The 12,541-nt window shown below is 35.0% G+C and overlaps 1 long non-coding RNA gene across 10 annotated transcripts; it reads right to left on the bottom strand.

Annotated features, from left to right (window-relative positions):
- Positions 1 to 5,590: 5,590 nt before the first annotated feature.
- LOC146939979 (uncharacterized) lies at positions 5,591 to 12,060 on the bottom strand. Of its 10 annotated transcripts, none has more exons than XR_015031853.1 (5): positions 11,922 to 12,060; positions 11,341 to 11,468; positions 9,879 to 10,245; positions 9,678 to 9,777; positions 5,591 to 6,434 (listed from the first exon to the last, which is right to left on the bottom strand). It is a non-coding gene; the product is annotated as an uncharacterized LOC146939979 (long non-coding RNA). The 10 variants fall into 10 exon arrangements; XR_015031848.1 differs by having other exon boundaries at positions 5,591 to 9,456; positions 9,879 to 9,977; XR_015031849.1 differs by having other exon boundaries at positions 9,879 to 9,977.
- Between the last annotated feature and the right edge of the window lie 481 nt (positions 12,061 to 12,541).

The raw sequence follows: 12,541 nt of genomic DNA, 5'->3' as shown, positions 1-12,541 counted from the left end.
ATGGGAGATGAGAACTCATGCATGATTCCTTCATCTGCACAAAATTCATGAAATCTGGAGTTTTCAAATTCTGTTCCATGATCACTTCTTATCCTAACAATACCTCTATTTTTCTCTCTTTATAGTTGGATGAAAAGTTCCTTGAGTGATTCAAAGGTGTCAGATTTCTCTCTGATAAAGTTCACCCAGGTAAATCTTGAAAAATCATCAACTACCACCAGAACATACTTCTTTCCACCAATGCTAGCTACTTGCATGGGTCCCCTTAAATCAATATGAAGAAGTTCAAGTGTTTTTGTAGTTCCTTGATGTTCCAACCTAGGATGGGATATCCGAGTCTGTTTACCAACTTGACATTCACAACAAATACTTCTATCAGTGATTTCCAGTTTGGGTATACCTCTGATTGCTTCTAGGGAGATAGCTTTCTTTATTCCTTGCATATTCAAGTGGCCTAGTTTTTGATGCCACAGTTTTACCTCTTCAGCTTTGCTCAGCATGCATGAGGATATGAGAGCCTATTCTTGAGAGATCCACAAGTAGTAGTTGTCCTTAGACCTAGTACCCTTCATACTCACCTTTCCCTTCTCATCTAGGATATGGCACTCAGTTTTACTAAAATTTACACTTAGCCCATGATCACATAGTTGAATAATACTTATCAGGTTGGCTGCCAGTCCTTTGACCAACAAAACATTGTTCAGTCTTGGTGATCCTTCACTAACTAAATCTCCAATCCCCACAATCTTACCTTTACCACCATCCCCAAATGTGACATAACTTTTGGCATAAGGTCTGACATTTCCTAGAAAATTGTTCATCCCTGTCATGTGACGAGAACACCCACTATCAAAGTACCAATCTTCACTGGAGGATGCTCTTAAGGAGGTATGGGCTATTAGACCTAAGCATTTAGGTTTCCACTCCTTCTTGACCCCTCTCAAGGTTGAACTAGGTTGATGTTGTCTAGGTACACCATACAGATCAAAACAAAAAGGTGTTTTATGACCCTGTCTATGGCAAAAATGACACTTCCAAGAGGGATTCTCTTTCACTGAGTCAGTTTTAGGATGTTGTACAGAATGTTCCAACGTTGGACCTCTACCAGTGACATTATCTGTTCTAATTGAAGCTACAAACTTAATTTTCTTTACTGGTTTTCCCTTCTTGGCTTATGATAGTGTTCTAAAGCCTGAATATAGCTACTGTTTTGTTGTTCCTGTTTCCGGTGTTCATGTGTAAAACCTATGCCATTTGGTTTACCTATCACTTGACCTTCTAACATCTTATCTAGAACATCAGTTCCAGTGGTCATCATTCTAACTTGTTTAAGGACATTATCAAGTTGAGAATTGAGTAACATTACCTCTTTGTTTAGATCAGAGATTTTAGCCAGATGACCAATCCTTTCTTCCTAAAGATGATTAATGATTTCTTCCTGCTCCATCACATGCCTGGAAGTGCTTTCATCATGAATGTCTTGATAACCATAAGACACAGTTACTTTCTCATAGTCAGAATCCTCATTTTCAGACCCAGATTCCACTCTCCCAGTCATAGCACTGACACGTTTAGCAGCATCACTTTCAACATCTCCATATGTTCCTTCATCATCAGACCAGGAAACAATCATCCCTTTCTTTTGCTTCTTGAGAAAAGTTGCACATTCAGTTCCGATGTGACCATAACCTTCACAATCATGACATTGTACTCCTTTGTAACGGCTGTTTTTCTCTTCATTTCTGTCATACCTTTGATTACCTTGTTGCATGTCAGTGTTCCATCTGATGTTCCGCCCATTACCTCTGGATCTGCTGTTTACTTGTTTGAGAATCTTGTTAAATTGTCTCTCTAGCATTACAAAGTCCTCTGACAGATTCTCATCCTTTATACCCTCTTCTAATCCTTCATCATCAGCTGTGTTTGCTGTAAAGGCAATGCCTTTTCCCTTCTTCTCAGATCTATTATCAACAACAAGCTCAAAATTTTGAAGAGAACCTATGAGCTCTTCCACTTGCATGTTGGATACGTCTTGGGCTTCCTCAATGGCTGTGACTTTCATGTCAAATCTCTTTGGCAGAGATCTGAGAATTTTTCTTACCAATTTTTCATCTGACAGTTTTTCTCCAAGAGAATCAAATGAATTAGCAATGTCAAGGACATTCATGTAGTAATCCTGTATAGTCTCATCCTCCTGCATTCTCGAACTTTCAAACTTGGTCGTCAGGAGTTGAATCCTTGAGCTCTTCACCTTGGAGGTACCTTCATGAGCTGTCTTCAGGATGTCCCAAGCATCTTTGGCAACATCACACTTTTTGATGAGTCTGAACATATTTTTGTCCACTCCATTAAAAAGGGCATTTAGGGCCTTGGAGTTTGCAAGAGACAGTTCATCTTCTGGCAGTGCCCACTCATCTTCTGGCTTCAAAACCGTGGTTTTGTTGCCATCTTTGTCAAGAACAACTAGATGTTCTCAACCTTTCATCACAGCCTTCCAAGTCTTGTTGTCAATAGACTTGAGATAGGCACTCATACGTGACTTCCAGTAGTCATAATTTGTTCCATCTAGTAACGGTGGTCTGTTAACAAAACCACCTTCTTTCTCCATATTGCCAGAATAGATCTCCTCTGGATCTCACCCAATAACAGACAGGGTGCCCGCTCTAATGACAATTGAAATTCTGGCACGTTAGTCTTACGATGTTCTAAGAGATGTTTCAACACGAAACACAGATAACAGATGTTGTGTACGATGTTTAGAATATTAAGCTAACAGACATAATAAGATAAAGATAACAGAAGAGAAAGAAAAGAGACACAAAGAAATTGTTAACCCAGTTCGGTGCAACGTCACCTACTCTGGGGGCTACCAAGCCAGGAAGGAAATCCACTAGTGCAGTCCGTATTCAAAAGCTCTCAGCAAACCACGTTTGCACTTATGACCTAGGACCTACCCCAACTAGACTTCAACCAAGGAACTCCTAGATCTGAGATCCCATCTCACTCCCTTACAACTGATCACAAACCCCTGTGATTCCCAAATTACAGACTCAAATCAAATGAGGTTACCCTCAAAAATAACAACATGCAACCTTGCTTAAAAGCTTAGATGCAGTTCACAATCTACCTAGCTCCTTGCTTAAAAGCTTCGGATTAGTGCACAGTATTACAACTCAAAGTACATTCCTAAACATGCATCAAGATGATACACGAAAGGCTCACAAGATATAAGACTCAAAACCTAAACAAAACTCTATTTTGTAAAACAATGTCTTGAATAATTCTTCAGGTCTTGAAGTCTCCTTTATATACTGAAGCAAAGCGTGTCATCCCTTCAATCAAGCTTCAGATCAAACTTGTGACTTATTGCTCAATCAACATGGCCGGATAAGGAAACTTCTAGAAAGTAGGCTCATTAAAAATCACATTATTATCACCTTAAAAATACTTTCCTAAGTCATTTTAAAAATTCCTTAAGAAATCACATATGTTTTGATCTCCTCATAATTGCACACGGTTCAGACCAACTCAAGCTGGCGTGGATTCCTTCAATCAAGCAAGCGCGTGCGTAAACATAGGCAAAGTACAGAACGTACAGACCAGGTCTGGATGTTGGAACATTGTGTTCGACATCTGAAGTAAATATTTGTTTTAGGCAAAAGTGAAGCCAACATTCAAATATCCAATATATCCATCGGTAGTTTATCACGTGATATCCAATGTATGCCATGATTTCCTTGTTTTTTAACCCCACCAAAATGAATTCATCATCGTTTGAATGTTGTCACCACGAAAAGAATGGATCAAGAAAATACTCATCATATATGTTGGAATTACTTGCAACACCAATTTGATACGCACTTCCCTACCAGCTCCGGATAGTGCCTTTCCACTCCAAGAGTTCGTTTTTTTTCACACACGATCTTTGATAATTTTGAACATTGCATGTACCCAGAGCTATATTCACATCCAACATGGTAGCATGGAAAACACTCTGTATGGAATGCCTACAGGGTGTATATGGAGATATTAATTAATAGAGAAGAGCTAAATGTCCCTGGCGATTGGTCGAGTATTTGGTTATCAAGAAATTGTTTACCTAGCGTATAAATCTGCAAAATAAAGGTGTGTAAACTGTCCTCCTGGGTGAATAATAACTGGCATTTATTTCTGGTTTATCATTGCAGTGTGCAGTGTTGGAAGTGATTGGGTATTTTGGATGTTTTGCGCGAGTTTGTGTCGACTGCAGACTGTTTTTCTGTTGTATTTTTCAGAATTCGTAGGCAGTTAGATCAGAACTTGCTTGAATTGTTTTGCACGGTGTTGTGGAGTCTCTGTAAGAGGAGGAACAACGAGCTTTGGGAGGGTTTTTTGGAGGACTGCCCACAGGTTTTGGGCTCAGGAAGCAGCTGTTTGGCAGGCCTGGAAGCATGCACGGCCAGATTGTAGAAACCAGAAGTGTGTGCAAATGCAAGATCATGTGAACTGGTTGCCTCCGTCTCATGGTTACGTCCAATGCAACTCAGATGTTGCTATATTTTCTGCCCAAAACAGAGTTGGTATGGGAGCATGCGTGCGTGATAGTGCAGGTTGTTTAACACCAGCATACTCTATGTGGATTCCTTCAACTATGACAACGGTGGAAGGAGAAGCGTGGGGGCTGTTGCAATCTCTCAATTGGCTTGTGTCCATGAATCTTGAATTTATTGAATTGGAACGTAAGCAAGTTGTGACTGATATCTACAATGTTAAAACTTAAAACTGATTTATCCGAGTATGGCTCTCTCTTATAATTATGTGTAAGACCGTATTTCTTCATCAGAAGCATAATGATTTTAACATGCTATTTGTTTTTCACATCATACTTTTCTAACAATGAAGGTTTGGCATTTTACAAAGTTGTAGTTTCACATTCTTTTACAGCCTTCTTTTGGAATTAATGAATTTTTTAGCTGCTACGGGAAAGCATTCCTGAAGTTGAATTTTCTGCATGATAGGAGAAGTTTGCAACTAACGTACTTGATGCAGAGTTCTGTCACAGAAAAACTGTGTGGCCAGAGAGTTTCAAGAAATGTGGAACAAATAATCACAATATTATTAACCTTTATTCTTTTCCTCACGATGAAAGGCGAGATTTTTTACAAACTTATGAACTTGTTTGATATGATAAAAGGTTATTTCTCTTAAAACATTCCTTCAAATGTGTGACCGGAACTGAATACTAGATAATTAAGAGATCCGACATGTAAACACAGCCTTAAAACAACCTCAAGAAATATCTAAATTCAATGCAGTAATAAAAAACACAAGGAGTGAACCTTTCAAGTCTACAAGATAGAGAAAAACATTATACTTTTTAAAACACCAAGGCCAATATAAAAGTAATGCATAAAACAAGAAGTGAACCTTTCAAGCAATATTGGACAGTATAAAGTATAAGAAAGTTTTTAAAAATTGCAAGAGTTTTCAAAACATTAAGTCCATGATAAAAGTAATGCAACAAGTAATCACTGAATAGTAGATAATGGCACTGACTACTTGGTCTTGTCTGCATAATCATATTTTGGACCACTGACCAAATAGAAAAATATAGAGGAAGAGGATAAAATCATAAAAATATACCATCCATTCCACATTACTTTGACTTAAGTAACAGGGGACAGGATCACTGCCTAGATTAAACACAGATTATGAGCTGCCATTGATAATTGAACCATGAGATAGTTACATTACACTAACTTGTAAGTATTATTCGATTCGTTCCAATCCCAGTGCGTGAGTTAGGAAAGGAAGGTAACCAATTACAATATTGATGGATGAACTCTCATAGAAGAGAAATTTACACATTCTCATTCTTCACTATATTTATCCCTATAGCAATAAAAAACCTTTGAGCTTTGTACTAGGAATCCGATGCTTCATCCCCTTTCTCACTTCCTGTAATTGCAGCTCATGCCTAATAGATTGTGGCTTCTGCATTAGCAGTTCTGATCCTTCTAGAATTTCTTGATGTCCAAATCCCTCTAGAAATCCTTGTGTTTCTGTTTGAAGTGGCATAATCCTTACAGAAGCCTTTAGACTTATCGTCTTCAACCATCTCCCTAAGTATATAATCTTCAATCTTCTCAGCTTGCCATTTAGAAGGATCTTCCACAAACTCCTCACTAAGAATCATGCAAAAAATCCATTCTTTCCAAGTAGTTCTTCTATACTTATCTTCATCCATCGACCCGGTTGTCAATAATTGATATACATATACCATTTTATGCTAGCCCAGGCGAAAAACTCGTGCGTTATCTTGCTTTGTTTTCAAAAAATACCACTTAGTATCCAAAAATATCACTCTAGAAGCTGCTGTTAAACTAATACCTTCAGCACAACATTGATTGAAGCCAGAAGTATCTTCAAACCTCCGCGACAATCTTCAAACTTATCTATCACATCCAATTTAATATACCTCACAGGTGCAAGATTGTGACAAAAGCTAAGAACCTTTTCATTAGACGTGTGATTAGGCTCAAACAATTCTTATTTTAGAACCTTTCCTGAAGTCAAATTTTCTTCCTTCTAGTCTCTTCAATTCTTCTTTGGAGAAAAACTTCGCTGCACATGCGGCTGCTGTTTTGATCAACTAGGGATGTATCGACCCGAGTGTTATCAAAAGCTCAACCTCAAGAGGATAACTTGTACACTTAGCCATATTCTTCTGCATTTTATGTAAAATCTCATGTTGTTCAGCAGATGTATTCATGAGTCGTGTTTAGATTTGTAAACCTGGAAGATTATCAGAAGAATTTCCACTGTCATAAACATCGATGAAACCGCTATGATATTTCACAGCACACAAACCCTTCATTTTTTCCTCATCAATATCTGAGTTTATTTTCTTTGCAATGTTGTCCAAGAAGAATTTCCTCGCCCACATCTCTAGAAAATGTTGCACGTTCTTCTCTATTTTTCCTCTCCTGTAATTAGAATCTAACTCTTGTAGAACTTCATGAACAAATTTCGGTCTAGCTAAACAAAGTGTGTTGAAATCAAGGCTAGTTCATTGATAAGAATTTATAATATTACTTTCTTAAGCACAAAATCAAGGCTAGAGTCAATCTTGATACAAAATTCTGTTTCTGGTTTTCGTGTCCCTTCAGCTTGTTATCTATCTATTATACATGTTAACTCTTTAAAAACAATTTTTTGTTTTTGTTTTTATTCTCCTAGATCATTGAAAAACCTATGAAATTTATTACCATAAAAATAAAAATGGAGCCTAAGGATGGCTATGGTTATAAGAATGTCCGAGAGATATATGCTGATGTAAGGCTGATATTTAAGAATGCAATGAAGTACAACAATGAAAAAAATGATGTCCATGTGATGGAAAAAACTTTGTTACAAAAATTTGAGAATAAAGTTGCTTAGGCGGTTATTTTGTTTTTCGCAAGTTATTTTCCTTTATTTTGGATAACATTGATTTCGGTCATCCTATGCAATATTTTTCTGTAGCTGTAGCTACATTGATTTTATTTGATAATTTCAGGAGTGAACTATCAAAGGAAGAAGCACATGACAATTGAATAAAAAGCTTGCTCAAGAAGCCACTTATTTATGCCAAACCAGTTGATATGGCCTTGATGAATCTCAAAACAAAAGTGATTAACTAGTCATGTTGGCATAAGTGGCTTCTTGAGAATGATTTTTATTAAATAGCTCATGTGCTTCTTCTTTTGATAGTTCACTCTCCAGAAAGTATCAAATAAAGTCAATGTAGCTACAGAAAAATATTGCATAGGATGACTGAATCAATTTTATCCAAAAGAAAGGAAAATAATTTGGGAAAACAAAAAATATCGCCTTAACAACTTTAGGCAGAAGATGCAGCCATTTATTCTCAAATTTTTCCAAAAAAAGTCTTGGCCATCATATGGTCAAGACATCATTCTTTTCATCATTGTATTCCATTGCATTCTTATAACCAGAGCCACTCTTAGCCTCAACGATTCTTTTTATAGTACTAAAATCCATAGGCTTTTCAATGATCTAAGAAAAGAAAAATAAACAAATTGTTTTTAGAACTAACAGATCTATCACTATTTGAAATGGCATTACTCAAATCGTCTCATAAAAAGGACATGTAAAGCCTACAAGGGTTCGTGTAAACCTTTTACGTTTACATGCATGAAATTTTGAACTATCTTTTCTGTGATATTTGATTATTGTTTGAAAAAAAAAATTGACCATCACTTTTTGGTGATAAATATGAAGCCCCCATGAACAAATTACCACAGTTCAAAACATGGTGCTTTTTGTTAATACACGAAGGGGTGAGGGATTAGGTTAAGTTACTCTACAGGTGCTCATAGTTTCTCTAATTTTTCAAAAAGTACCAGTTTGAAAGTTTCTCATAGTTCTTTAGACTTTTGAAAATTTTGAAGTAATAATTTCTTTCAAACTGGTAGTTTTTGAAAAATTAGAGAAACTATGAGCACCTGTAGAGTAACTTAACCTAATCCCTCACCCCTTCATGTATTAACAAAAAGCACCCATGTTTTGAATATGTGGTAATTTGTTCATGGGGGCTTCACATTTATCATCAAAAAGTAACGTTCAATTTTTTTTTTCAAACAATAATCAAATATCACAGAAAAGATAGTTCAAAATTTCATGCATGTAAACGTAAAAGGTTTACACGAACCCTATAGACTTTAATTTACATGTCTTTTTTATAAGACGACTTGAGTAATGCATTTTCAAACAGTGATAGATAAAGCTTCAAGGAACACTAGCACCAGAAACAGAATTTTATATCAAGATTGATCTTAGCCTTGATTTCATGCTTAAGGAAGTAATATTCTTTTCAATAAACTTGCCTTGATTTCAACACACATTGTTTAGCTAGAAGGAAATTTGTTCATAAAGTTCTACAAGAGTTAGACTCTAAGTACAGGAGAGGTAAAATAAAGAAAAAGCGCAGCATTTACTCGAGAAACGGGCGAGGAAATTCTTCTTGGACAATTTGCAAAGAAATTTAACTCAGATATTCATGAGGAAAAAATGAAGGGTGTATATGTGCTGCAAAAAATCACTAGTCGTTTCATCGATATTTATGACAGTGGAAATTCTTCTGATACTCTTCCAGGTTTACAAATCTAAACACTGCTCATGAATACATTTGATAAACAACACGAAGTTTTACGTAAACTGCAAAAGAAAATGGCTAAGTGCACTAGTTATCCTCTTGAGGTTGAGCTTTTGATAACACTCAGATCGATACATTCATGGTTGATCAAAACAGCAGCCGCATATGCAGTAAAGTTTTTCTCCAAAGAAGAATTGAAGAGACTAGAAGGAAGCAAATATGATTTGAGGGAAAAGGTTCTAAAATAAGATTTGTTGTGAGCCTAATCTCACTGGTAATGAAAAATGAAAAGGTTCTTAGCTTTTGTCACAACCTTGCACCTTTGAGATTTTTGATAGAGTTATTTGTGAAGTATTTTCAGTGGCAAAATGGTAAAGATATTATGTTGCTAACTGGTGAGCCACCAATGTTTTGCCAAATAAACTCAAGCTTTTTTTTGGTGTGCATGCATTTTTTCTGAGTTCTAGAATCAATTCTCAAACATTGTTATTCTCTTTAAATATTTGTTCATCAGGATCATTACCGTGAGTTGAGAACATACCATTGCCATCATCTTCATTAACTTTCACCTCTGATTTTTCTTCATCATTAAGTTCTCCACTGCATTGTTTCTCATCTTTGTGCCATTTTGGCATTTCCACCTATCATCATATATAAATGAAACAAGCAACTGTCAAAATATGTAACCAAATTAAGGAGAATATAGTTAAAGTCAGTAACCAAATTATTTTGAGCTTGTTACCTGAGATGTATCCCTTGCCATTTGTTTTCAAAATCCACATCATCCGATCCTTGAAATTGCCTCCTCGTATGCTTCTCTATCGCCTCCTCATTGGCTTCTCTATGCAAAAACAATAATAAAAACTATGTATAAGTAAAAAAAAGATTCAACTTATTGAAATAGGATTAAATTGATGTAAAAGCTTGAGCATAGGTATGTCAATTCCATGTCGAAAGAAGTTGGAGCAATCAGATGAAGTAGCTTTTCTAGATCTTATTTGAATATTGGATGACAAAGGGCTTTGAATTTGTAGAATAACTGAGATGTAAAGTAGTTTTTCCTAAATCAATTTTTATGAGCTCCACATGTTTTCATAAGCCATTCCTTACTGCTTCAAATGTTGTTTAGAAAGAAGAATTAGAGCAAGCATATAAAGTGTAGATACTAATTAATTAATTAATGTGCACATGGAGTTTTGGCAAATTGTAGCTAACTGGCTAGTGCCCACAACAGAAAATAATTATTGTGTGCATGTTTGGTATCATGGAAAGTTTAGCGGTATCATAGTGACTCTTCATAGTTTTGCTAAAAACTACATTTTAGAGTTTCAATAACATCTCAATACTCTTGTGATTTTTTCAAACTCAAAGCTTGATCAAATTAACATGCACCAAGTCATTCTAATATTTTATGTAAGTTAAAATGTCTTTTATCACGCATAAATGAAAGTACGCCTGAAAATTTAACACATGCAAGATCTAGTTACTGTAAGTATGTTATACTAATCCTCTCCCACTTTTTATCTTCTACAATTTAGACATTTAAAAAATACACACAAAAATCAAATGATATTGTGTTTGACAAATGACAACTTATCATTTCACACATGGTTAATGAGTTAGTGAGTGAGTGTGTGTGTGTGACAAATATGCAGCACCCCAAAAAAGACTTACATAAGAAAAAATAACAAAAATATGGATGGACATAAGCCAAACCAACAATGTAACGAACAAACGCTAGCAAAGTTGAACAGTTAATGAAGTCATGATTGAATAATTTATTACTAGTCTAATGAACTATAATAACTATGATTTTAGATGACTTCAATTATAATTTAGTGACTTGTTATAGATTCAATGAGCTTTGTTAATTCACAATTTGGTTAGTATTGTACAAAATTGACGAAATTGTCGGGTGTACAAATACAAAAGGCATCCTTCATAGCCAACGTTATCGTGCAACCAATTGTTCCTTTGTAATCTAACTATTTTTAGCTAGCTACAAAAGATCCAGGTCTATATATCATAGTCATTGCATTGATCATGTTAATGACATAAAATCTATTCAATATATATCACAAATTGAAGAGAAAAAAATCACATAATCAATGCTCTTGATCCATTTGTAAATTTTCATATGTTGTTATTATATTGATTTCTATCTCATGAATAATAAATTAGGGCAAACAGGAAAGAAGACTTACGATAAGATTCACGAATGGATGATTCCAATGTTGCAAATTCCTTTTTCTGGGTACCATCGGAATTCAAATTTTAAAAGCTAATTAAGTGGTTGATCTTGCAATGTGTGATTCTTCAATACTTGATCAGTCTGCAAAAAATATGAACACAAACTTCAACTTAAGATAGATCTGGGATATATATGCATAAATCATGACATTTTTTAAGTATCTTTCAACTGAATTGAAAAAAATTAAGTTAAAAGATTCGCGATATACTTGAATTGAAAGTATAAATTTCTGATGGTCGACTTAGAGCGAAATCATGAAAAGATTTAAATTTTAAAACCAAACAAGATGAATTAATCAAAAGACATCATCAACTTAACAAGTTACCGTGAATACAAACATCAAAAGACACGAATATAAATTTCCTAAGGTCAACTTACAGTGAAGTTATGAAAAGACTTGAACTTTAAGACCAAACAAGGTGGATCAATCAAAAGAAATGAACAAATTAACAATAAAACATGAATATAAACATAAAATAGAAATCACCAAAAAAAAAGAGAGAAAGAAGGTGGAAAAAATGGTGAGTAACGTACTTGACTATAGATTGATTGCAATGAAGAAAAAACGGCCTTAAATTATGTGCAGATTCATATTAATTAGAGAGAGAGAGAGAGGATTTAGAGAAATCTCTTGGATAAATCATATATAGATCTGTGTGTGTGCGCGTGTGTGTGGGTTGATAATTTTTATCTTTTAATTGAATTGAAATAAAAAAAATATAAGTTAAAAGATATGGGATATACTTGAATCGAATGTATAAATTTCTAATGGTTCACTTACAATGAAGTTGTGAAAAGATTTAAATTTTAAAACCAAAATGAGGTGAACTTTTAATCAAAAGACACTGTCAACTTACCATGCATATAAACATTGTAAGACATGAATATATATTTATGATTGTCAACTTGCTGTGAAGTTATGAAAAGACTTAAACTTTAAGACCAAACAAGGTGGATCAATCAAAAGATATGATCAATTTAACAAGAATATAAACATAAAAGAGAAAGACAAAGAAAAAGGTTGGAAAACATATAATAATGATAGGTAAAGTACTTGAGTATGAAGTCAGTGCAATGAAGAAAAAACAACCTTAAATATTATGCAGATTCATATGTGAGAGGGAGGGAGGGAGGGAGGGAGAAAGGGAGGGAGG

Source organism: Medicago sativa, chromosome 3, assembly GCF_051527215.1.
Source record: "Medicago sativa cultivar Bolivia chromosome 3, Bolivia_mono, whole genome shotgun sequence".
Lineage (NCBI taxonomy): Eukaryota > Viridiplantae > Streptophyta > Magnoliopsida > Fabales > Fabaceae > Medicago > Medicago sativa.
The sequence above is the reverse complement of the archived record's forward strand: the minus strand, read 5'-3'. Positions and strand labels throughout refer to the sequence as shown.